This window comes from Ictidomys tridecemlineatus, chromosome 3 (assembly GCF_052094955.1).
Source record: "Ictidomys tridecemlineatus isolate mIctTri1 chromosome 3, mIctTri1.hap1, whole genome shotgun sequence".
In the NCBI taxonomy this organism is placed as follows: domain Eukaryota; kingdom Metazoa; phylum Chordata; class Mammalia; order Rodentia; family Sciuridae; genus Ictidomys; species Ictidomys tridecemlineatus.
In genome coordinates this window covers 85,992,753-86,018,472 of record NC_135479.1, presented here as the reverse complement: position 1 = coordinate 86,018,472, position 25,720 = coordinate 85,992,753, and the positions used below count along the sequence as shown (strand labels likewise).

Sequence of the window (25,720 nt, the reverse complement as noted above, 5' to 3'; positions counted from 1 at the left end):
CCTCTTTTAAGTAAATGCAAGTCTCTGGTTAAGTGTATCAAGCTCCCATGTTTCTTTAGTGGATTTGACTTTGAACTTCTAGAGTTACCATAAAAGCCACCTGCTTTCGGTTCTCTGGTGACTCGTAGCCGCTCTCCGGGGAGGGGAGGGATGGTGGCTTATTGGCTCTTGGTGCTGTCTCCTAGGGAGACAGACTTGCAAGGCTCTCTTCATTTTTGCTTTCAAAATTAAAGTGGATTTAATTTGCATTGGAGAGTTTTGCTATTCTACCTAAACGTTGTGCAGTCGGGAACCCGGGAGTTGGAACAGTCAAGTCCCCCACTAGGGCCTCTGAGGTCCAGGCATAACTGAGAAGTGCTGTTGCCACTTACAGGCTTCCAGTTCACACCCTGATCCTGGGAGGCAGCAGCAGCCAAGGACCCTCCTCACGGGGTCCGGTGACTCCTTGATGTGCAACCTTGAGCACACGGGTTCACTTCTCTGTGCCCAAGTTTTTGTTTCTGCAGGGGTAGAGTCACAGCATCGAATTGAAATAATGGGTATAAAACAAATAGCAATGGTCCCCTTAAATGGGTAATACTGACATATAATCCAGCTCAGAGACTCACTCTCCAGCTTTTCTCAGATGGTCCACCAGAGCTTTTTAGGTCCACGACCCCCTCAGGGTATGGGTGCCTTGAGGCTCACACCTCATGGATTCTGGCTTTTGACTGGCATGGCTCCTCTAGGATATGCTAAGTCTCCTGGGACCCCCATTCTGGGCTTGGGCACTGGCTGGCATGGGGTGGACCCCAGGGCAGGAGCCTTCCTTCCAGAATCAACCCCAGCCTGATCTTTCAGGGCTCTTGGTGAGACCCTTTCAGACTTGAACTGGATAGCAAGTGAGGGTTGCACACAGCAAGGAGAGGGTCTAGGTGTTCTGTTTGGTGAGGACAGAGGGGTGTAGTCTCCCTCTACCTGAGGGAGAAGGCCCGAGGCATCCAGAGAAGCCTTGCTTTGCACCAGCAGAAAGAGCTATTTGAAGTCCTTGCCCAGAGCTTGGCTACCCTGGGGGTTTACTCTGCTCTCCATCACAGGCAGCCTAGGCTGCACCCCAAATGTGGGCCACCTTAATCCCACAGCTGCCTTGGAGCTGCATCCCTGGTTCTCAGGAGCCTGGAATCTCAGCACTTCTGATGGAAAAGCTGTTCAAAGCCACTGGCGGTGGGTCAGCCGCATCGTCTGCAGATAAACGGCCACACATTATTAGCTTCCGCTCCCTTAATATCATGCATGTTAGGCCGACTTCCTCCTCTCAGGATAACCTCTGGCTTTGGAATTATTGAGCATGAATATATGTGGAATCACTGGAGGAGTTTTTAATCTATTTTGTTTTTATCTTATTTTTCCCTTCAGATTACTTGGAAATGCACTTTCTGGAACTGAGGCCTAATGCAGAACCACTCTGTAAAAAAAAAAATGGGGGCTTCCTACGAAACTTAGAGTGAAAACCATCAGGCAGGCGCCCTTGCCCAGTCTCCTGCCCCTTCGTTTTCGTGCCCAGGTGCTTTTGGCTCGGCAGGTGTCTGTCTGCCAGACTTGCTGTCCAGGTTTTCATATGACCAGGCCCGAGTGGCTCACGTTCTTACCCCTTCTGCCAACCCACAGCTGAGGTTCCGGGGAGGACTCCAAGCTCTTTTCCGTTTCCAAGAATGTTTTTCTTTTATAGTTTGAAAGGTTCATCTTGGATGAAACCAGAAACTTACTTCACATGACCACTTTGGAGGTATCACAGTGAGGAGGCTTATATTTACTTATTTTTATTTGAAAAACTACATGTCAGTTTTCTCTGGTTGTTTCTTGGATCCTCCTGTTGAAGGGAAATCAGATAGTCCCTTTTGTAAGCGAAGCTGTGAAATTGTCCCTGAAAGGTTTCAGAAATAAGATAGATCCTTCTCCCTCAGAGAGATGTCTGGCTTCTGCCTCAAGGAGGGGAGATGAAGTACAGAATCCCTCCAGGTCCTTTTTAGCCTTAGAATTCCCTGAATTTATTCTCTTCATAGAAAGGATCATATGCATCTGCCATGCTGTCCCTTAGTGTCAACTGGCCCTGGTACAGGGCTACGTGCAATGGTGCATGCCATGTGAACTTTAGATTAAGCCTAAACGTCACAGTGTGGTAGAAATCCCAGCCCTGGCAAGGGGTCGGAGCCCGGGGCTCCAATCCCAGCTTCGTTAACTTACTTCGTTACCTCGGTTAAGCAATGTCACCTCCCTGGTCCTCAGTTTTCTTAACTGTAAAGTGGGATTTTTGGATCTGATGTTATATTATGCGAAAGCACCAAATAAACAGGTTAAATATTTCAATTAAGCATAAGCCTTCTAGAAAGAGCATTCCTGCTACTTAAAAAAAAGAATCTTCCTCCCAAGAATGTGTGTTCTTGTGGTAATTTCTTCTGAATACAGAAGAGGAGAGGCCTTCCTGAAATTAGCAGAAAGCAATCGTCCAGTGTCATGACTTTTTCAGATTTGCAGCAAATCTTGAAGGAACACGCCTTGAAGAGTAAACACTTTGTGTTATGGGGAAGAAAGGGGATTGGTTCCTTTCAGCAGAAAGCAGTAATTTCACTAAGAAGCATCATGGAAGCAGTTTTTAGAGGGACTTGTCTCTCTCAAAGCACTTTGCTCCTATAGCGTGTGTTTGAGATAGAAGTGACCCCTGCCCCTGCCTGTATGTATCCAAAAGAGAGTTAGGCTGATAGTTTCTTGTCTAGAAATTGGATCTCTGCGTAGGGGTCTTGAGACACACCCATGCGTCTTGTCAGAGCCCCTGAGCTGCTGCTGTGGTCCCTGTGTATTTCCCTGGCTGTACCCACTCCCTCTGGGCGAGCTGTCGGGCAGCCTGCTTGGGTAGTGATCCACACCGGCCTTCCCCTGGGCAGGCAGGCAGGCAGGCAGGCTTCCTGTGCCTGTGGGGGAGCACCAGAGACTTCCGCTGTGCCCTTAGGAGGGGGATAGGAGAGTCCTTTTCAAAGAAGTAATGCTTCCTTTCCAGGCCAGCAACTCACAATGCTGAGCCCTGCAGGAACTGTGTGCTCACTAGTGAGAAAACCGTCACCCTTGGGATGGGGGGGTGACACCACCTTTAGAAACAGTGCCATGTAGAATTGTGGGACATTTCAGGAGCCACAGTGTGAAGCTCCTTGGCTTCTGTGTGACACTGCTGGGAGTGAACTGTGACTTTGTCCCCCTGCCTTGGAAGAGACCAAGGATAGACCTGCTGGAGACTTTGGCCACTGACTGTGTCTTTTTTATACCTTTAAATGAGAACATGGTGGCAGCAGTGCCAGAGAACTCCGTGTAAATGCCAGGCTTTCTGCCTCCTGCCGCTGGGCACTAGCGGGGCTGCAGGAGACCTCAAGATGCCACAGCAGGGTCAAGACTGTTGGCCGCACAGTCCCCGAGGAGTGCCACTGTTCTCCTGACACTGCTGGGCAAGGCTCTCAGAACATGTTTTATTGCCTTTCTGCCTTTTTTTTCTCAAGACTAAAAATAGCACCAGAGGTTCCCCTGATGGTGATGCGTTCTGAGACTCCCCAGTGGATGGATGCCTGAAACCTCAGAGAGTGCCAAACCCTGTCACTGAATGCCTTTCCCACCTAACCAAGCACTCGGTCACACTCTGTGGTCCTAGCTTCTGCAGTTTGAGGGGCAACAGCAAAACTAGCACAAATTTCATTTTCCCTTCTTCATGACTTCATGGAGAAGATTCATTCTTACTATAGATCTTGGTGACCTCAGTGTAGGATTTTATTTTCTTATTGAGTTGAGAACTTTCCCCTTTTCATTTGAAGGAGGCACTTTAGAGATTCTCGTTTGCATACCCAAATTGCCAGCATCGTTACTTTTGCACTCTGGAGTCATTATTAAGTTAAATAAGGGTTACCTGAGCACAAGCATTGTAATACTACTACAGTCAACCAGATAACTGAGATAGATGGCTGCTCAGTGATGAATGGGCAGGTAGCATGTACAGCACGGATACTGTGCTGGACAAAGGGATGAGTCATGTCCTGGTTAAGATAGAGTGGAATAGCACAAGATTCCATCACACTACTCAGAAGAGCTTGAGATTTAAAACTTATAGATTGTTTATTTCTGGAATTTTCCATTTAATATTTTCAGATAAGATTGACTGTGGGAAATTGAAACCAAAAAGCAGAACTGTGGATAAGGAGGAACTCCTATATGAGCTTAGGGGAAAAATCAGGTCAGCATAAAATAGTACTAATAAAGCCCAAGTCTGGCCACTCCTGCTGCCATCCCCAGAACCCTCCTCCTTCCCCTAGAAGTTGAAAGCTTGCTGTCAAATGTGCACACCTCCAACAAATTCATAAGTATATAGGAAAATATACACCATGTGTAACAGTAATATAGATTGCTTGGCTTAAGTAATATAATACTCAATGCAATTTGTATTTCTTCACCCTGTATTTACTCAGTAATAGCTTCCCACATCAGTACATGTAGAAATAATGTCACTCTTTTAAACAGTTGCCTAGTACTACATGAATTTAGCCATTATTATTTTAGTAGACTTTCAGGTTCCTAATTTTTCATTATTCCAGATAAACCTGCAGAGAATCACCTGCTAACATATGCTTGCAGACATCTGGCTGTGTTTATTAATAATTACACTGCATTTATTTGAAGATGTGCTGTGTGCGCGCGCGCACACACACACACACACACACACACATACACACACCCCTACACAGACATAGCAGCGCTATGGTTAATTTACAGAAAATTTCTCAAATCTCTCGCCTCCTCTGCCCCCTTTCATGCTTTACCTGTTCAGATGTTGGCTTTAGGAATTACACTGGTTTTGTTTTCCAGGCCCTCAGCCTCTGCCCTGGGAAGGCACCTTTCCCAGGGCTGGGAGTGGGCAGTGGTCTGGCTCCCACATATGTGACAACCACCCTCTTTTATGCCTACTGGAGGCAGGACATTGAATTCTACCCAATACCATCCAGGAACCGTGGAGTGTTAGGGACAGCTTTTGTATAAACTGAAACCCTTCCTCATTTACCCCTATGGGTACATCAGTTTCCTATGGCCGCTTTAAAAAAACTGTCACACACTTGGCAGTTTAAAACAACAAAAATTCATTTTTTTCACAGTTTGAACTCAGTATCTGGAAACCAAGTTCTAGGGGAAATCTGTTCCTGGCCTGGCCCAGCCTCTGGTGGCTGCTGGCACTCCTTGGCTTGTGGCCACATCCACCACAGTCCTCAAGGCCAGCATATCCCTCTGCTCGTGGCTTTCTGTGTGTGTATCCTGTCTTGCTCTATCTCCCCCTTTTAAGGATGCATGTGATTACAGGCAGCACCCTCATCTCAAGACCCCTACCTTGTTCTCATCTGTAAGACCTTTTCTCCACATAAAATAATAATTACATTTTCTGGGGGTTGGAACCTGGTATCTTTGGGGGACATTATTAAATCTACTATGATAGGATTTTTTTAACCTATTTTCCCCAGCATTTTAACTTGCTTTGGGGGCACCCATGATATTTCCCTTGAACTCTTTGGAAGAATGTATTTTCATTTACAAGGAAGTCCAAATTATTTTGCTCTGTGCATTGCAAATTGGCTTCAATTTGGTGAAGTGGCAGAGCCAAGGTCAGACAGAAAGTCTCCGGTTGGCAAGCTCTTTAACCCAGAAACTACATGGCATGAACTTGCACACAGAGCTACAGCAAGTTCAGGTGAAATGTGCCCATCTCCTCTTTTTAATTTAGAAATGTGTGGCAGTAGGGTAGTTTGCATGTCCTACCTCGAAGGAGGTTGAGAAGTGGTTCATCCCACCTTCCCCCCTGTGTAGATCAAAACAACGCCCAAACCATGACATTCCTTCTGAAGTCTGCCCAGATGGGCGAACAGGAGTTCGGCTCTTGTTAAAAAAACAGTGATGGGTGGTGGGCGACATTAAGGGCAAAAGGCCCAGGAAGCGTGTGCCTCTCAGGCAGTCAGCCATGTTGGAATACAAGGATGGGTCAGTGTGCGCAGGTTCAATGGGAAGAGGACAGCTGCTCCCTCCAACTCTCCAGTCCTCCCTCAGAAGGGCCTTGGACTTGGCCTTGCCCTTTTCTTGCAAATGCTAATGCCTTCTACTTCCATCCCCCAATTTTACAGCAGACCTGCACGCTCATAAATTAAACTGCAGTGCTCAGCATTATCATGGGCTTCTAGGATTTAGTCCAAAATGGCCCAAACTTCTGCCAATTTCAGCAGAACTCCCTTTGGTCTCTGCCTGTTAATATATTATAGAGACATGAGGACAGCGATCCAGAGTGCAGAGAGGCAGGGGAGAGCACGCTTCCCTGAACAGAGGACCCGCCAGCCACCAGGGCCCAGCGAGCCCAGGGAGGGAGGTGTCCCCGGCCTCATCACATACAGAGCAGCACCCAGGTGCGCCTGCTGCACCTGGGCAGGGCGATGTGTGGTCCCCAGTCTGCCTTCCCCTAAGGCACCTGGATTGAGAAGGGCTCGAATTTAAAGCAAAACAAATCAACTGCAAGAAGTGAATAAAGCAAGCCCAAATATGGCCAATTTATGTCACTTTTCTAAGCCAGTGACCAGAACTGAAAATATACACCCAAATGTCTCCCCAGAAGCAGGTTGCCAAGGGTACAGAAATGCAGTGACACTTGGCTTCCCAACACAATAGACTATTGCTGACTTTTTAATCAAAGCAATATGTACACATGTTTTTTTTTTTAAACCAATTAACACAGAAGGGCTTTTCATGAAAAATTACAGCTCTGCCCCCACCCACCCTTCCCCTGCCTACATCCCAAAGGCAGGACTTGGACGTTTTAATTATTTGAAGGGTTAAATGCACAGCTCTAAATTTTATGCCACTGAGTCTCATTGTGAAAAGCGAAGATTTGGCTCACTTCTTGTACTCTCTGCACCCTTCCTTTCCTCTTCCTTCCATTTTTTTTTTTTTTTTTTTTTGGTGCTGAGAACTGAACCCAGGGATGCCACTGAGCTCCTTCCTCCCTTAATAATTGGGATTACAGGCATGTGCCCCCACATCTGGCCAAACCCAATTTATTTTTTTAAAAAATCAATGTATCCTCTAAGAACTACACTTCTCAGTTTTTCTTGAGATGGTTTTCCTTGCCCCACTGCATTCTGGCTGGTGAGGTGTGAGCAGAGGTTGTTGGGTGGGGCTGCAGGAAGACTGCAGAGAGAGCTGACTCAGCAGTTGGCTTCTTCTGCCCTCCTCCACTCTTCCTCTTCCCTCCTGGAACACAGATGTGATGGCTCTAGCCGTGACGGTTATCTTGTGACAGTGAGGCAATCTTGAAGGTAAATGGGAGGCATGTTCTAAGAATGCTAGGAAAAAAAAAAAAAATCTAGAGGGATCCCAGGCTACTGATGAGATCGTAGCTGCTGCTGCTACAGCCCTGAACTGCCTGCCTTCTCATTTCATTTTATGAAAAAAAACAGATTTGAAGTCCTCTCTCTTTTTTTAATTTGTTTTAATTAGTTATATACATGACAGTAGAATGTATTTATGCACTTTGAAAATATCATACACAGATGGGATATGATTCCTCATTTTTCTGAGTGTATGTGTTGCAGAATCACATGGGTCATGCAGTCACATATATCCCTACAGTAATAATGTCTGTTTCATTCTACTAACTTTTCTATCCCCATATCCCTTCCCTATCTCTCCCCTCACTTCCCTCTACCTAAACTAAAGCGACACTAATCTTCCCTAGTGCCCCCCCTCACACCTTATTGTGAATTAGCATCCGCATATTGGAGAAAACATTTGGCCTTTGGTTTTGTAGGATTGGCTTATTTTGCTTAACACGGTATTCTCCAACTCCATCCAAACCTTCATCACATCGGCCTAGGATCTGACTTCCTTAACAAGACTCCTAAAGCAAAAGAAGTAAAATCAAAAATTAATAAATGGGATAGATTCAAATTAAAAAGTTTCTCAGCAAAGGCAACAATTAATACGTGAGGAGAGAGCCTACAGATTGGGAGAAATTCTTTACCCCACACACCTCCAATAAAGCATTAATCTCTAGGATATATAAAAAACTCAAGAAACTTAATACCCCCCCCCCCGCCAAAAAAACCCTAAATAACCCTATCAATAAATGGGCTAAGGAACTGAACAGACACTTCACAGAAGAAGAAATACAGTCAATCAACAAACATGAAAATGTGTTTGACATCTCTAGCAATTGGAGAAATGAAGTCCTCTTTTAAGACATTATTTCCTCATATTTGTTATTCACAATCAATTCTATTTCTTGTTCATCAACTTTAATCAGTATCTAGACCCTCCTGGAGTTAAGAGGAACATATTGGTGTTTTTTCCCGTCTTCCCAACATTCTCCTTCCACCCACTTCTGCTCCGTAGCTATCCTTATAGAGCCTGTGCCTTTGTCTTCCTTATTCACAATGAATGTCTTTTTGCAAGATTGGCTCCAAATATCAAGCACCATGAATGGGAAGTGTGGCTTATGGCTTGTGCATGCTCCCTCCTGGGCCACATAGCCATGGATCACATAAAGGAATACCCCAGTATCTGGGTCACATGAACTTTCTTACATTCCATCACAGGTTTAAAATTATGTCTCATTTTAATTCACATGCATTTTGGCCCCTGCCACTCTCAGGGGGGTTTTATTATTATTATTATTATTATTATTATTATTATTATTATTATTATTATCTCAGGGGGTTTTTATTATTATTATTATTATTATTATTATTATTATTATTATTATTATTATCATCATCATCATCATCATTATTTTGCTTGGATTAGCCGCCATTGTTGTTATTGTCCTTATTGTTGAGAAGGGAGGTGCATTCTGTTCGCATGTCCCCAGTGCTCCGAGCCTCTCCAGTGTTCTGTTTTCTTAGAGCCCACATTGTTGTGTTCTGCCTGGGTGGTTGCCTTCCCGCCCCTCCGACTTTCATGCTAGCTGCCCATCTCTTGGTTTGGATGGAGGCCTTATATTGTACCTTTTGGTTTTCCTTCTTCGTTCTGCTGGAACACATCCTCAAAGAACTTCTCAAGAAAGAATGTCTGAGGGGCTGGGGTGGAGCTCCACAGTATAGCATTGCCTAGCACGCATGGGATCCTGGGTGCAGCCCCCAGCACCACACACCCAGGAGAGCCCGAGAGGCAAACTTTCAGATCTGCAAAGTGGATTTTTTCTGTTCCTATACCTAATTGGTGCTCTAGCCAGAGAGAATTTAATGCTTATTTTCTTTCAGAAGTAGGCAGTCATTTTCTCATTGTCTTTTACACCTAATTTTGCAAATAAGAGGTCAGATGCCGGTCTTATTAACATCCTTTTTTATCTGTGAATTTCTTTGCTTTGTTCTCCAGCAGTCTCTAGGGTCCCTCCCTTATTTTCAGTGTGCTTGTATTTCAGACCAAGCATACCATCGGTTGGGTTGACCTGGGTTGAAATGTTACACCAGCTCAAATTGGCTCCGTGATGAAAGGGGGATTTCTTGGTTCACTTAATGGAAATGCCCTGAGTAGGAGTGACGTCGGGAGCAGCCTCTAATCCTAATGGGACAGAAAACAAAGACTTGAGCCAAGGATTTCTGCCCTCCCAGGATCCTTTTGAGACGTGATTGCCTGTGCATGATACCACAGAGAAAAAGAGCCTGGTGTCAGAAGGCTTCCCACAGGAGAGCGCTAGGTTTAAATGTTTAATCATAAAGTACACATAACATAGAGGTCACCATCTTAACCATTTTTAAGCACAGTTCAGTAGCACACTGACTTTGTTGTGCAAACTTAAATCCATAAGCATTGAACAGTAACTGCCACCTCCCTCCTCCCAGGGCCCAGTGCCTGCCTTCAGCTTTCTGTTCTCTATGAATCTGACTCTTCAAGGTCCCCCACGTAACTGAAGTCAGTTACATGTCCCTTTGTGACTGCCTTATCTCACTTAGCATCATGGCCTCAGGGTCCATCCGTTTGTAGCATATGTCAGAATTCCCTCCTTTTTCAGGCTGCATCATATTCCATTATATGCACACAATGTCCTTTTATTGTTCCAGTCATTTTGTTTATTCATCCACCCTTCGATGGAAGGTTGGGTTTCGTCCACATTTTGGTTTCTTATTCTAACGCTGCTGTGAACTTGGCTCTAGAGAAAGCTGTTTCTGTGGCTGCATTCCACTGTGTGGAGTGTGCACTAAGAGCTGGGATTGGTGGATCACGTGGAAATGTTACTTTTAATCTTTCGAGGAACCTCAGTGCCATCTTCTACAGCAGCACATCGTTTTTTTGTCCCTCCCAACAAGGCCCAGGGTTCCCGTTCTCCACATCTCCGCCACACCTGCTCTCTCGTCTCTCCTGGGGTCGTCCTCCTGGGGGATGGAGGTCTCTCGCTGTGGATCTGATCTGCCTCCCTTAGTCCTGACCTGAGCATCTTTTCACAGGCTCCAGGGCTTGTCGGTCTTCTTTAGAGCAGTGGCTACCGAGACTTTTGCCTATTCTTTAATCAGGTGTGTTTTCTGGCAGAGAGTGCCCGTGTCCATATGCTGGACCACTTTCTGCCCACAGCAGAGCCCTCTGTTAGAAGGCAGGAGGTGGGGCCACCCTAGACGTGTCTCTCTGGATGCCTCGGGCCCCAAGTCACTGAGCACCTGACCTGTTGTAGTCTCAGCAGTAAAGAGAGTTAGGGACAGATAGTACAAGGCTACCGTGGTTCTGTGGGCCTTCCCTCATGGCACAGGAAGGCTGCGGCAGCCCCAAGTGTCAGATTCCTACACCACAGTGTCCTGGGCAGGCAGGAAGGGTCAGAGAAGCACAGAAAAGGGCCATTCTCTCACTGCTCCTCATCAGCTGGGGAATCTACCCCAGTGGCCTCCGGGTCCCTCCTCTTGTCACTCACTGAGCACAATGAGGTCACCCATGACCAGTTACCACAAAGGGATGGGCCACCATGGGGGGCGTGGTGCTGCACTTCCTGCTGGATCTGTGCCCCTGTCCCTGAGAGGTCAGCATGGGGGGTCTGCTAGCCAGGAGCCAAGGGGGGGTCCCTGAGCCACAGGAAGGACCCGTGAGCTCTCCTTGGCCATCACACATCCCCCTGTGACATCTGCTCGTGGAGATCAGTCACCTTAGATCACTTCACCTTAGCCTGCATCTTATTTTGTACTAAGACTGTTATTGCGCTGATTTTGTGAGACCAGCATACCCAGGTGAGATGTCACCACCCGTCTCCTCTGGACTTACCTCATTCTGTGGCCAAGGGGTGCCCTTCCATCCCTTTGGCCTGACTGGGGGATGGATTCTGGCTCCATCCTTGACCTTGAAGCCCCAGGGCTGGCCTGTTACCCCAGGGTCAGCCCCCTCTTGCCTGAACCTCTGCATAGCCTCTCTGCTCCAACTACAGAACCTGTGCCTGTGGCCCGCACACGCATGGATTGCCCTGTGTCGCAGAAGAGCCATCCGTCAAGACGTAGCGCCACGATACACAGTGACCTCTCTTGGCTGGTTTCCAAATCCGCATACCATAAGCAGAGTCAGGAGCTCTGTGGGAGGGATCCTGGTGCGGGATCCGCTGGGGTGTTGTGTGTAGCTGCTGGGACACGCGTCAGCCTTCTTAACCCATCCCATCTAAGACAGAAATCAGCTGGACACCCTCAGACGGTGGCGATTCCATTGGTCTTGCTCTTGCAGGGACAGGAGTCTTGACGCAGGGTTAGCCCATATGGGTCCTGCTCCTCAATGGCACAAAAACAGAAAGTACCCTCCCGCTTCCAGAGAGGTGCAAGGGTGGAGTCCTCGGTGTCTTTAATTCACCCTCACAACACCCAGCTGTGGGTTATCCTCACTCTGTGGAGGCCTGGAGGACTTGCTCGGAGCCACAGAGCCTGCGACTCTTTCCATCTCAGAGGTCCTCCCCCAAGCTCAGGCACAGGCAGCCTCAGTCCAAGGATGGAAGCCATGTCCCACGTCTGTCACTGTTTATGTGCACACGTCTCCTGTTCATGAGAAACGGCAGCCTCTGCATTAGCGTTGGTGGGGACATGGACATGGCATGTCCTGCCAGCCCCGCCAGTCCAATTTCAAGCAATAACTGAGGGAAGAAACAAAATTAAGTTTGTCTGTTCAAGACCCAGAGAGAGGCTACAGTCATTCCTGTGAACTACCCACCATTCTGGCCTCACTTCCAGCCAACGCCATAGAGATGGTGCACACCATTAGCTATATGTCGGAGGGATTCTGTTAAAATGTGAATTACTCACAGCCCCAAACCTGGATCAGCTCTGCTCTGACTTCACAGATCACTGCCCACATGTGCAGAGATCTGCTCATCACCACGGCCGTCTGCTCCTAGCCCAGTGAAGAAGGGAAAGATGGGCTGCCCGGCTTATAATTTGTAGAGGAAATTATATTACGCGTGACTGGAGAGAACGGCTCTGAACTTGGCTGTCGTACCCAGGGAAATTCTCAGCCTGCCTTTGAGCATCGGGCCATTGTCTGCATCCCCCTGCTGTGATTCTCTGAGCCTCTCTGGTCTGTCCTGCCTTTGAGGGGAGCCTGGCCAAGTTTGCCTCTCTCCAGTGTTTGAAGATCCCCTGGGGTCCCCCTCCTGTGGCCTTGGGGAACTTGGTAGCAACAGCAGCTGGTTTTCTTGTGCGAGTGGATGAACAAGCAAGAGAAAACAAAGGCATCTACTTAGTTAGAACTCTGAGATTCTGATTTAGGGCTGGTCCAAAAATTAAGTGTTAAGGGGATTTGAGAACATAGGGACAAAACTGATAGTGTATAGGAAGGACAGCTGTCACACGGCCTTCCTGGGAAACTTTTCTTTCTCCTTTGTCAGAATCTTTCTTCCTTAAAACCAGAAAACAGCCTGGTTCATCTTCTGAGTTCAAGATGTTTCAAGATCATCAGCCTGTTTCCACCCACTCAGGTACCGGCAGGCCCCTGAGCAGACCCCGGGCCCCTGGCCCTCCTGTCTGACTCCACTCTATTGACTGGAGCCCACCACCTGCACTGAAGTTCACTGACCCTTTCCACTAGAGAGCTCCAGGCAGCCTGCCCTGCCCTCCACCTCCATCCCCCACATGCTAGCTGCACTAGGAAAGGGGGTTCCGCAACCACGCTTCCATGTAAGGACATCCGGCTGCAGTTGTGTGGACGGTCATTTGTGCCTGAGTGTCTTTATGACAAAAATAAAAGAATATACATACATGGAAAAAGTGTAGTCAGGGTCTCACGGCCTCTAATATCTTTCCAACATCCTTCTCAATGATCTACCCCCGCCCCCCACCCCGTGGTATTTCCTGCGCCACCAGAATCGGTTCAGAATTTACTTTCCTGTCTGGCAAGAACTTTAAGGGTCTGAGACTTTATCCTACTTGCAAGGTAGCAAGTTTCCATGCCACTTTCACAGATGCTGGAAGGAAACATGAGGATCCTGAGTCAGAGACTAGGGACTGCATTACTCATAGCCATAGTTAGATTTGAGGTTTTCTCGTGCCACATTCCTAGGCTGTAGAACAAAGGGTCAAGTGAAGAAGTGAAATCATACCTTCACATGCAGTGCATTTTGTTACAGGAAATAAACCCCACGCTTAGGGAACCCAAATATTTTAGAAAGGGCTACAACATCCCTATAATTTGCTCCAAAGAGACCTTAACCTCATTATACCAGAGAGTAGCTACGCCTGCCTTTGCAACAGAAGATGACATTATCTACTTTCCGAGGCTGCTCTTCACTATACAAATATTCTTGAAAAGATAGTCAATGCCTTGCTGCTTAGACACGGAGTGATCCATGGAGAACTGCCCCTCGACGTTGTCCTGGTCTCAAACTCATCCATACCATTTGATTGTTCCACACGGTCTTACAGCTACTCTGAGCAAGACCCAGGGCTATTAGCAGGGAATGCAGAGTATAAAACACATCCTTTGCCCTCAAGAAGCTTACTGTTCAGTAGAAGAGACAGACAGTGGACAAGGTGCCCTGTAATGAGATATGAGAGAAAGGTCCAAGGAGGTGTGGCAACCAGAGGAGGGCTTCCTGGAGGAGGTGGGCACTTCAAGACGTGCATTAGCTGACATCACAGTGTGGGAGTGAGCCCAGCACTCAGTTTGGGTGGAGAGCAATGTGATGGAGCAGACACGAGGAAGGAGTCGGAAGGTGAACCATGAGGTTGGAAAAATAAGTCACAAGCAGATTGTGACTGCGGATGTCACGCTAAGGAGATGCCACACAGTACAGAACGCAGAAGGTTGGGAGGGGGACTGAGTAGAGAATCAGATGCACACATTGAACGGCCCCTTGGGCAGCTGGGCAGGGGATGGATCAGGGGAGGTGAGAGCAGAGACAGGAGACAAGAGTAGATTCAGGCCCAGTGGAGAAATAATGGGCCCCAGACCAAGGACTGTGGAGGGTGGGAGAGGAAAGCAAAGATTTTGCAGAGAGAGAACTAACAGGCTGGGGGGGGGTGGAGCCCAGATGGCTGCCTGTCTTGTGCCACAGTGCCATGCCCTGCTGTCACCAACAGTTGTTTCAGCATTGTGGGGCCACCCAGGGAAACCCTGAGGGTCGTAGTGGACGTAGGACTGCTTTCCCCATATGAGATGTGGCCTTTCACCCAGTGCTGGACTGGAGCAGGGCCCCTGGCACAGACCCTGAGCTAGGCGTGGGCAGCGGCCAGGGGAGGCCTGAGAATCCCAGGGTGCTTCTAAGGTGGGAATTGGGGGTCAAGATGTCCTAGGGGGCAGCCCACCCAAAGCAGAGACCTGATTTATGGGGTGAGAACAAAATTTAAATTCAGAGAGGAGCTGACACCCCAACTGGGGGACAGAAATACTCCAGGTAAAGCAAACTGGGGAACGAGGACATGCCCATGTTGAAAGCCAGAAGTGGGGGGTGAGGCCATACGCCTGGGCTCTGCTGCTTTGATTTGGGGCTCTTTCTCCCTCGGTGGCGTCCTCCTGTGCTGGCCTAGACCCTGCCATGCTGTGGCCGCGGATCCCCGGCTCCCATTTTGATCTAATTTTCACCTTAACCTTGTCCCCCAAAGAAGAAAGGAGGCAAGTGTCCCTCCCTTCTGCCTTAGACCCCTGGCATCTTGCTCTTGGGGAGTCAGCATTAAGGCAAGGCAAGGGTGGGGTCTCAGTAATCCCCAATAGACAGCGGGTCCCCTCTCAGAGGTCAGAGGGGAAGCCCTGACTTCTGGGAGGACCACCAGGGCAAGTTCTGCAAGAGGGGCTTCCAGAAATGGCCCAAGCAGAGGCTCAGGAAGCAGGAACAATTAAAAGCCACACAGAGAACACCAGGTGACCGCCACTCGGTGAGGAGATGGCACCCAGGTGGGCAGTGGAGGGAAACAAGGAGGAGGGGCAGAGGAGGCCAGATGAAGGCTGTCGCCTGACAGACAAATCCTAGTGGAGAACAAGTTAGCCCAGCCTTTATCACAGGGCTGGAGAAGGGCCAGGACTGTGCTTGGTGCCTGGGAAGTAGTCGATGCGCCACATTAGTTTGAGTGATCAAGCCTGGCGTCAGGACTGGTTAATATGCTTAGCATGTTAAAAACAGATTGGGGGCTGGGGATGTGGCTCAAGCGGTAACACGCTCACCTGGCATGCGCGGGGCGCTGGGTTCCATCCTCAGCACCACATAAAAATAAAATAAAGATGTTGTGTCCACCAAAAACTGAAAAATAAATATTAAAAATTCTCTCTCTCTCTCTCTCTCTCTCTCTCTCTCTCTCTCTCTCTCTCTCTCTCTCTCTCTCCTCTCTCTCTTTAAAAAAAATAAAAGAAAAGAACAGGGAACAGCATTGTACACTGGCATGGGCTCCAGTGACCCTGTCCAGGCTGGATTGGGACACTGTCCTGCCTTGTCCACCCTGAGATCTCTAAGAGATGGCCTTCTCAGAACTGTCTGTGCTCCTTCACTGTTTTGCCTTTGCTGGGAGAAGGACCAAAATAACCAGAATTTGTCTTATATGAAATTTTTAAAAAATGTAATTAATCCAATAAGATACTGAACGCCTACAGCGGTGTGGGTCTAGGAATGTTGGTCGTCCTTGAAGGTCACTATACTAGGGGCAGGGGTTGATGAAGGATGAGGAGACGTCATGGCCAACTGGCAGATGTTGACCTTGAACAACTAGAAAAATGGTGGAGTGTTTTTCAGACAAGGGGATATCAACAGCCAGAGTAGATTTGGAAAATAGCAAGTTATGTATTGAACAAGGGGGGAAAGGAGGAAACTGATATTTCTAGAGCACCTTGTTGGTCTTCTTGAGTAGATCCCAGTAACCCACACGGCAATCCTTGGAGGTGAGTATGATTATCTCCATTTCCCTCAAGGGTTGCTGAGATGTAGGGTGGTGGATGCACTGACTATGGTAAACACATGGTATTCACCAAATGTTGCTGATTCTGTACCTTCAGCAGAGTAGAAATGTACATTCTAGCTTGCTGTAGTGGGATGGAGTCTATGGAAACGCCATGTCCAATTTGGAACCAAGTGTAAAACTGCTGGTGAAGGGCCTCCCAGAACCTTCTTCTTGCTATGGTGGCCGTTTCCAGGTAGTGAATGATCTATTATCTTGAGTGCTAGGTTGAAAGACAGAGATGACATAATGCAGAGCTTCTAGTCATCATGAAACAGTGTATATACTAACATGAAATAAAATTTTATTGTAGATTTGGGGGTTGTTTGTTACTGCAGCTCACCCAGCATCTCCTGACTGATACAGTCAATCAAGGCCACTCAATTAGAAAATATTTGTTGGCTTTGATTCCATTCCATCTACATTGTTATCAAGTGGTATCAAGTAGATGTCTCTGGACCTGTAGGTGCTCATAAGCAAGATGGAGACCAGAGCTGCAGATGTGTGTGTCATCTACACAGGTGAGGTGAGGAGTGGAGAGAAGCCATAGGGATTTCATCTGTAGGCTATGGGTTGAGTCTCTCTCTCTCTCTCTCTCTCTCTCTCTCTCTCTCTCTCTCTCTGTCTCTCTGTCTCTCTCTCTCTCTCTCTCTCTCTCTGTCTCTCTCTCTCTCTCTCTCTCTCTCTCTCTCTCTCTCTCTCGTGTTCTTTCCTATAGGTTTGCCATCAACACCACATGACCTGCTGATAAGTAGGACGTCCCCGCAGGGTCTGGTTGTTCAGAGATGCTGGCTTGAGTTTGTCGACAGCTGCACATTCATAACATTGCTAAAAACTTCATAAACTCTGAAGCTTGGAAATGGCCCAAGTGACTTGAGGTTTTGCTCACTTGTAAATGTCTGAGTATTGTGTCCACAAATTGCAAATTGAGTAACTCAATTTTGAAGCACAGCTGTTATTTGGAAAAGACCCATCTAGGAACACAAGTTCCTTGCAAAATGATTGTGCTTCATTTTTGTCAAGTATCAGAAAACCATTTAACGGCCAAGCCATATGGCAAATGCCCACTGGAAGCAGGGTGCTTCGGCACACCATAATGGATGTGTTTGGGGGAATGTAGATGGGACAGCGTCTGGGTTTTGTGATCTACAGAAAAAGCAGATTCACTGCTACACATTCCAGCTTTCCAGGTTCCTGAGTAAGGATTTTTTTTTCCCATGAAAAATTCATATAAAAAATTAAGTTATGGTAGATTTTTTTCCCCTTAAGTGTATTTTCCCCGTTCAAACAATCTGCATTTAAGTTGCTGCGTATGAAGTAGATCTAACTGAGGCAATAGAACTTCCAAAAGTTTACAGACTTTTTTGTTTCTTTAGAAACTGTTTCAGCAAACATTCAGTAAACATAACTATTAGAATTAGGTTGAGCTACATGTATTGGAGAAAATAGAAAACAATAATGGCTTAGAGGATTATTTCTCCCCCAGGTGAAAGCTACCTGGAGCTGAGGTCCAGTGCTGGTACGGCAGCTTCAGGGTTTTTAGGCTCCTGCATTTCTTACTTTATTCTCTATCACACTTGAGTTTGTTCTTGTTCTTGGCAAACAATATAGCTGTCATAGTCTAGCTGTCACATTCCAGGCAGCAGGAGTAGAGAAGAGATGAGGATAAAGGCATGGTTTTTATTGCAAAGAGAGTTCTGGGAAGGAACACCTAAGATTTCTGCTTAAACATCACTGGCCAGACCCTAAGTCTCATGGTCTCACCCCTCTGCCAAGGCGGCAGGGAGATGTAGCAATAGGCCCAGGTAAGACGGATGCTGTGACTAAAGCGGAAGAAGAATGGATATTGGGAGGTACCAGCCGGCTGCCATGCCTGGGGGCCCAGGGGTTGTCCTTCCTGTGAGATCATAACCTTCCTGTGATCAGGAGCCGGTTTTATTTGTCCCTCTACCTCCGAGGCACCGGCACAGCAGTGGGCAGGTTGTGTTCTTAATTATCTGCCACCTTCCTTCCTACCATTGTCCCCAGGCGCCCTCACCTCCCACCCTGTCCTCTGCCTGCCTTGTTCCCAGTGGCCGGTCAGCTGTGATTGGGGGCCTATTGATTCCTTATCACAGAAGACGTGATTTCTATCAGACTGGCTTTAGCCTGCCCCGTCCCTCGGTTTCTCCATATTGATTTGTGCCAGGACAGTTGACGTTTGGAGCTGATGGTTGATGTGGCTGGAGCTGGACCGGGCTGCCACCGAGTGGGACAGGTGCCATCTTCCAGGGCAATGTGGTGTGAGCGATCTGCCCGTCAGCCAGAGTATGTGCCCAGGGGCTGCCAGGTTTTGATGATAGGTGCCTAGAAAAAGTAATGATTGGGGTCTTTTTCAGACAAGACCACAAGCATCTAGAAGCAAGTTAGGAATGGTGAATTCTGTTCTAAACACAATGAAAGGAAAGAGAAAGGAGGGGAAATTTCTGGAAAAGCCCCTGTGGATCAAGTCCTGTGTGAAAGGGGTCAAGGTCATTGTCTCCATCTTCCACGTGGCTCACAGGGCCCCGGGGGAAGTTGATTAGGGCTCTTGCAACCCAAACCCCCATCCTTCCCAGGCTTGTTAAAAGAAGTTTCAACGCTCGATGCGTGTCAACTTTCTAGAGAGTTCCAAGCTCCTCACTCGGCAAGCCCAGTGGCAGTTGCTCAGCTCCACTTATTGCCACGACCAAAATTATTCCCAGACTCACGAGTGCGGGATGGCCCGGGACCTCCTTCCGTTCCTTGTGCTCCTTCAAGTCTTTCGAAAGTTCTCAGAACTGAAGAGCCAGCCGCCTGCTTCCCTGGGAGCCTCGTAATTAGGACAAGTGCATAATTGGCATGTTTGTTTCCTCCCAGGGCTGGCGGGCAAGGACCTGCACACCGACAAAGATAGCTCGCTTGGCTTTTGTTCTCAGCAGCAGCGCGGGTGTGCCCATAGCAACCAGGGGCCAATCTAACCCAGCTGAAAAGAAACGGTGCGGGGGTTCTCGTGAAGGTTGATGGCCCCAGAGGAGCTGGTATGCTCACCCGGGTGGAAACGATCACCCTGGGTCCCGAAAAATGTGGCCGTCAACCCCACAAATACACACCGTGTCTCTTGTTTTCTTTAAGGTGAGGAGTCTGGTCCAAAGGTCTGGGTAATGAAAGATGCTTGCAGAATCCATTTCCATTCTGCCCCAAGCCATCTGCTTTATGTCCATAATAAACAGGGGCGTTTGCAGCCACCTTCCTGGGTCAGGTGCCAGGCGCTCACCGCAGGGAAAGGTGAATTGACTGCCTCCCAAGCCAGGAGCATTAGCACATTACCGTCTGCAGCTCACTTTCCCGGCCTGCCTCCTTCTCTGTGTCTGTGACGGCATGTGACAAAAGGGCCAGGGAGTGCAGGTGAGCTGGAATTCAGTGCGTGTGGAGCTCTGGCCAGCCACGTTACCTGGCAAGCCAGGGGAGATGGGAACAGCAGAGAGGCCACCCTGGGGAAGCTGGGTCCCACCTGATCTTCTCAGGGCGGAGGGGACCTGGACAGCTGCAGCTGTCCTGAGGATGCCACGTGGCCTTGGTTGCTCACCTTTCCCGGCCAGTCTCATGCAGCACTGTTCTCATCACCAGCTTGGCTCTATCTCCCTCCCTGCCCCGCTCCAAGGTCACCTGAGACCCCACCCTAGAGGGCATCGTGGGGATCTCCTATGCTGCAGCCACAGGTCCTCATGCGCTTGGTGGCTGAGAACAGCACATGGAGGCCAGAAATGTGCTGCGAAGGTGGGTGGGCCTACACCCCTTCTGGAGGCCCCGGGGACACACCGTTTCCTTGCTGTGCCACACCTAGAGGCCACCTGCACTGCTTTCCGGGTGGCCCTTCCCAGAGCCTTCCTTCCTGTGACCCCGCTCCATCCACACATGTTCCTCCATCCATCTCACCCTCCTGCCACCCGCCTATAGAGACCCTGGTGATAAAACCAGAGAATTCAGGTACCGTCCCCATCCGAGACCCTTCCTTTAGTCACACCTGCAAAATCCATCATACCAGGTAGCATAACATTCACAGGTTCCAAGGACAAGGATGTGGACCTCTTGCAGCGAGGTGTTAAGCTCTGAACCCCCTGCCCACCGCCCACCATGATTGGTGTGTGATGGGTTGTCACTCCTGCAGATGACTGGAAGCTCCTTGAGATCAGGAGCCACATCTGCTCCGCCTCCCGTTGTACCCCATGCCCAGAACACTTAATGAGTGATTGTCCCATGGGCCTGTCCAGAGGCCTGGCCGTGGTGCAGACCCTGGATGGTGTCTGGGAAGGGGGTTCTGGGAGGGCACCGTCTGGGCTCTGCTGGCAAAGTGGCAGCCTTCCGTTCCCCAGGGCGGGCAGTGAGCCGGGCCCAGTGTGCAGGGGGCACCGGTCCCTGCAGAGAGCATCCTTGAAGAGGCACAGCAGAGCAGGGTCTCCTTAACTCCATCTGAGCGGGTGCAGTCCTGAAACTGGAGGGGTCTTAAGTGTCCCTAAGGAGTCAGAAAGTCTATATCTCTGGAAGACACAGGCTGTGACTGAAGAGAAAACAGCCATCTGGCGGGGACACTCGATTCCCACACACCTCCTGAGCACCCAGGTGTGCTACTGCTAGGGCTTGAGGGGACCAAGGGCATAAGGAACCACCCTCTAGGATCTGCCTTGTCCTTGGGGAAGAGCCAGCCACAGAGAAAAAAATGAATACAGTTTCTGTGGTTGATGAGAAAAGAAAATGGCCAAATGTGTTCTGGCTACATCATCGTCGGGGAGAAGACATGGGGTAAATATTCCAAGGAGAAAACCTTGGATGTGGATCACCAGGGGTGGGGAGGGCATTTCAGGAGGTCACAGAGACATTTGCAGAAGCAAATGACATCCTTTGAAGTGGTGTCATTTGCCGAAGCAGCAGGTTGTCTTTGAGCAGCCGGATGAAATGCTGTGGAGCCGGCTGAAAGGTGGGAGGCCAGAGGTGGAATCTGCCTTGGCTCCAGTTTAATGACAAAGTCTGAGAAGGCTGCATGCCACCTCCTCCACTTGTTAAGTCCTCAGCAACATTTATTACCCACTCTGCGGGCCTCCATTAAATACTGTTGACGAGCAGCCTTTTCCCAAGAGCAAAACGTCTGCCCCACTTACTCTTCTCCCGAGACAGTAGGAGATGGCAAGGCAGGTGAGGCTCTTTTGCCACCTGTGCCTGGTGATCTGCTCTCACATCAGAGCCTGGTTTGTCCCTGCTGGACCCCGAGGGAGTCCATCCCAACCCATCAGGGCCTTTCTCTGGGGCTCGAGGGGAGGGCGCTAAGTTGGAGGATGCACATGCTTCAGGTGCCCTAGTCTTATCCCTGAGCCTCGTCCTCCAGCCCAAGACGTGGCTTGGACGGGGCACAGTCACTGTTAAAAGCAGTGTTGGCCCAGTGTGGCCCGGCAGGGAAAACAAGCAAAGAGAGAGGCTCATCCGATCTTCTCAATAACACACCCGTTGCCATTGATGCTGCCATTTAAATAAATGTTCTAAGTTGCAATTTCTGGAAACTTTGGAAAATGAATGAAAACCCCAGGCTACCCGAGATGCTGCAGTTCCATGTTTTAATGGCTCCAAATTTTATATTTTGTCAAAATGAAATAGAATTTTGAGAGGCTTCAAAGTAGTTGGGAGAAACAGCCATCTCCTTAAGTACTCGTCTCCACGAGGCTGTCCTTGTGAATAACTCAGCGCACCTTGCAAATAATATAGCATTAAACCACTCCACCTCGCAGGAAGGAGCCAGTGGCAGCTTGTAGACCCCTGTCCTTGCACGCAGGAGCGGGTGTTCCTCAACCTCAGAGGGAGCGTAGGGAGGCAGCACTACTCCTGGCTCAGAGATGTTCAGCTTCACACTGTAGCTCCAAATATATCCACGACAACCTTTCTGTACACGGGGAAGTACTCAGGGTCAATACCTAGTGATTGAAGGTTCCAGGACCTGGGTCCCCTGTGCAGCCAGGTCAGTGCTGTTTCTGACTCCACTGAGCCCTACTCTGGCCATGCTCTGTGCTCAGAGCTGAGATCCAGAGACAAAGAGCCTCCTGACCCCACGGGACTTCCTCTCAGGTAGATAGGAAGCACGTGGGCAGGTGCCTTCTAGATTGTGGCATGTGATTCACTAAAGGGAAGTCAGAGACGAGCTGACCCAAGCTGTCCCAGCAGCCTCTGTGCTCTGAGCACAGTCACATCCTGAGTTCTATGGTGGCCGCTATAGACCAGTTAACCCAATTCCCAGCTTCCCTTTCTTGCTGCTTGCTGCTGGAGAGGCTGTGAGGCTAAACACATGCCTGTCCAGCCCCCGCTTGGGGCTAGAGAGGCCATGTGACCTAGTTCTAGCCAATAAGAAGAATCTACAGGTGGTTCTCAAAAGCACTTATGTTCAGATTAAGAGGGACAGTGGTCTAGTACAACTCCCTTGTTATGGTCTTGATATCAGGTGTTCCCCCAAAAGCTCATGTGTGAGCCAATGCAAGAAAGTTTAGAGGTGAAATGATTAGGTCACAAGAGTCTTAATCAGTGTATTAATCTCCTCATAGAGTGAACTAAGTGGTAGCTGTAAGCAGGGAGGGTGTGACCAGAGGAGTTGGGTCATTGCGGACATGCCCTTTGGGTTTCTGTTTTGTCCATGGTGAGAGGAACACTCTCTCTGGTTCCTGGTGCCATGTCCTGAGCTGCTTTTCCGCCATAATGTTCTGCCTCACCTTAGGCCCCAAGCTATGGAGTCATCCATCTATGGACTGAGACCTCTGAAACTGTGAGCCCCCAAATAAACTTTTGCTCCTCTAAAGTTGTTCTTGTCAAGTATTTTGGTCACATCAGCAGAAAAGCTGGCTGAAACACCTTGATCTGTGGCTTGCCTTGATTGAACTCACGGTGGCTGTAGCTAAAGGAGTGATCTTGTGACCAGGAGGAAGAAGCAAGAGAACTAACTGCAGGTCATTATTGAGCCCATGATCCAATACCATCAGCTGTCTACTTCTAGACTTATTATCACATGAGAAACAAATGGACCTCTCTTTGCTCAAGCCACTGAGGTTAGGCTTTGGGTTCTTCAAGCCAAATGCATCTCTGATACTAGCACCTAGCAGGCAGTCAGTACTAGTGATTGAAGTCGTAAATAATGTGATCTTCTGCGTTGAGTCAAGAGATGGGGGTGTGCTGGGGGTGTTCTGGTTGGAAGAAAAATAAAAGAGCATTCAAGGCAGCTTAAAGCAGGTGGCTCACAAAGAAACCACGACAGGTAGTCCTTTGTTGCTGGTCTGTTAACAGCAAGCAAGCAGCAGTGGATACAAGCCTGGGAAAGTCCACCACGCACCCAGATTAAAACCTCTCCCTTTAATTATAAAAGAGGATCTTGCAAAAACAGAAGAGAGATGAGGAGAGTAGAAGCAGGGGACCCAGGGGCACGGGCAAGGAAAGAACAGGGAGTGAAGCTGACCAAGTTCTGCTGGGTGCATGTGTGAATGTATCACAGTGCATTCCAATTTTATATTAATCATAATTGCACCGAAAAATAATAAATAAATAGAAGGATGACCAGTGGAGTAGAGGAAGGGGACCAGGGCATGGAGAGAGAAAGTGCTAGAGATTAAAATGGAATCAATTATGTTTGGGTCACTTATGAATATGTCAAAATGAGCCCCACCGTTGACCATAATTCACTAGTAAATTCAAAATAAAAAACAATTCCTTAGGTCAAGAGGATCCCAGTTCCCAGCAACGGAGAATTCTCCAGGTTCCCCCAAAACTGCACGCTTATAGCCGAAGTCCCTGTGACTGGAGGGATAAGAGAGGCGCGGATGCTTCCCATCTGCTGGCCGCCACGTCCTCTGTGGCTGCATGACAGATCACCCCAAAATAGGCAGCTTGGAACAGCACGCTTATTTGTTTATTTTGATTTATTATCTCAGCTTTTTTATTGGACTAGTATAATTATACATAATCGCTGGGTTCATTTTGACATATTCATGCATGCATAGAATTTGATTTACTCCATTTCAGTCCACGGCGTCCCCCCCCTCCCCCTCACCGCCTCCCTCCCCGGTTCTCCCCGCTCCCCGGCTACTCTGCTGGTCTTCCTGCCACTCGCTTATTTATTTATTTTTGGCTGCTGCTTCGCTCAAGTCCCTGTGGGTCTCCAGTCTTCTGGCTCAGGGTCTTACCGACCTGGAATCAGGTGTCCACAGGGCAGCAGTCTCACCTGAAAACTTGACCATCAAAGATCCACCTCCACACAGAGCAGCTGGTCATTCTGATTCCTCCTGGCTTTGGCCACCAGAGATCTCCCTGGGTTTCTAGCCCCGTGGACCCCTTCATGGGGCATCTGGCACCTGGCAGCCGGGTCCTTCAGAGTGAGCTAGAGAGGTGAGCCCGAGGGAAGCCAGGACTTTGTGACCCTCCCTCAGGCAGGACGTCCCTATGCATTTGCCACTCTCTGTTCATTAGAAGGAAGTCACCAGACCCACCCAGGATGGAGGGGAAGGGGCTACGAGTGAACACCAGGAGGTGGGGAACATCAGGAACCACCCTGAGCTGCCCACCACAGGTGCACTGGCTTCTCCCTTGCCTTCCCTGTCCCTTGTCAGGGGCAGAGTGATACTATCCCCAGCTGTGCCAGCTTTCTCACAGCTGTGACTAACGGACCCGACCAGCACCACTGTAGAGGAGGAAGAGTTTATTTGAGGGCTCACGGTTTCAGTGGTCTCAGTCCATAGACGGCCGGCTCCATTCCTCAGGGCTTCAGATGAAGCTGAACGCCGTGGTAAGAGAGGTGGCAGAGGGAAGCAGCTCACATCACAGTGATCAGGAAGCAGAGAGAGACTCCACCTCCCAGATACAAATATAGACCCAAAGCCACGTCCCAATTCCACCTCCCTCAGCCACACCCCACCACTTCAGTTACCATCCAGTTAATCTGTATCAGGGGATTAATTCACTGACAGGTTAAGACTCTTACAACCCAATCATTTCCTCCCCTAACCTTCTGGCATTACCTCACACGTGAGTTTTTGGGCGACACCTCACATCCAAACCCTGACTCCATATTACAGATGAAGAAACTGAGTTTCAGAGAGGGCTGTGCTCTGCCCAGGTCTCCCAGGCACTGAGTAGCGGAGCAGGAGTCAGGCCAAGGCCTACTTCCCAGGGAGCTCTTCACTCCCCCTGCAGCTCACAGGGTGCCCGAGAGGCAGGGCCCTGGGCCAGGCGGCTTCCTTCCTTCCTCTAACCTCACCCTGGTGCTAAGAGTAGGAGAACAGAGTGAG

The 25,720-nt window shown here is 48.8% G+C and overlaps 1 protein-coding gene across 10 annotated transcripts in view; it reads left to right on the top strand.

Moving 5' to 3' along the window:
• Nmnat3 (nicotinamide nucleotide adenylyltransferase 3) overlaps nucleotides 1–25,720 on the top strand; it is a 139,976-nt gene that overhangs the window by 24,966 nt on the left and 89,290 nt on the right. The gene's annotated exons all lie outside the window — the stretch shown is intronic.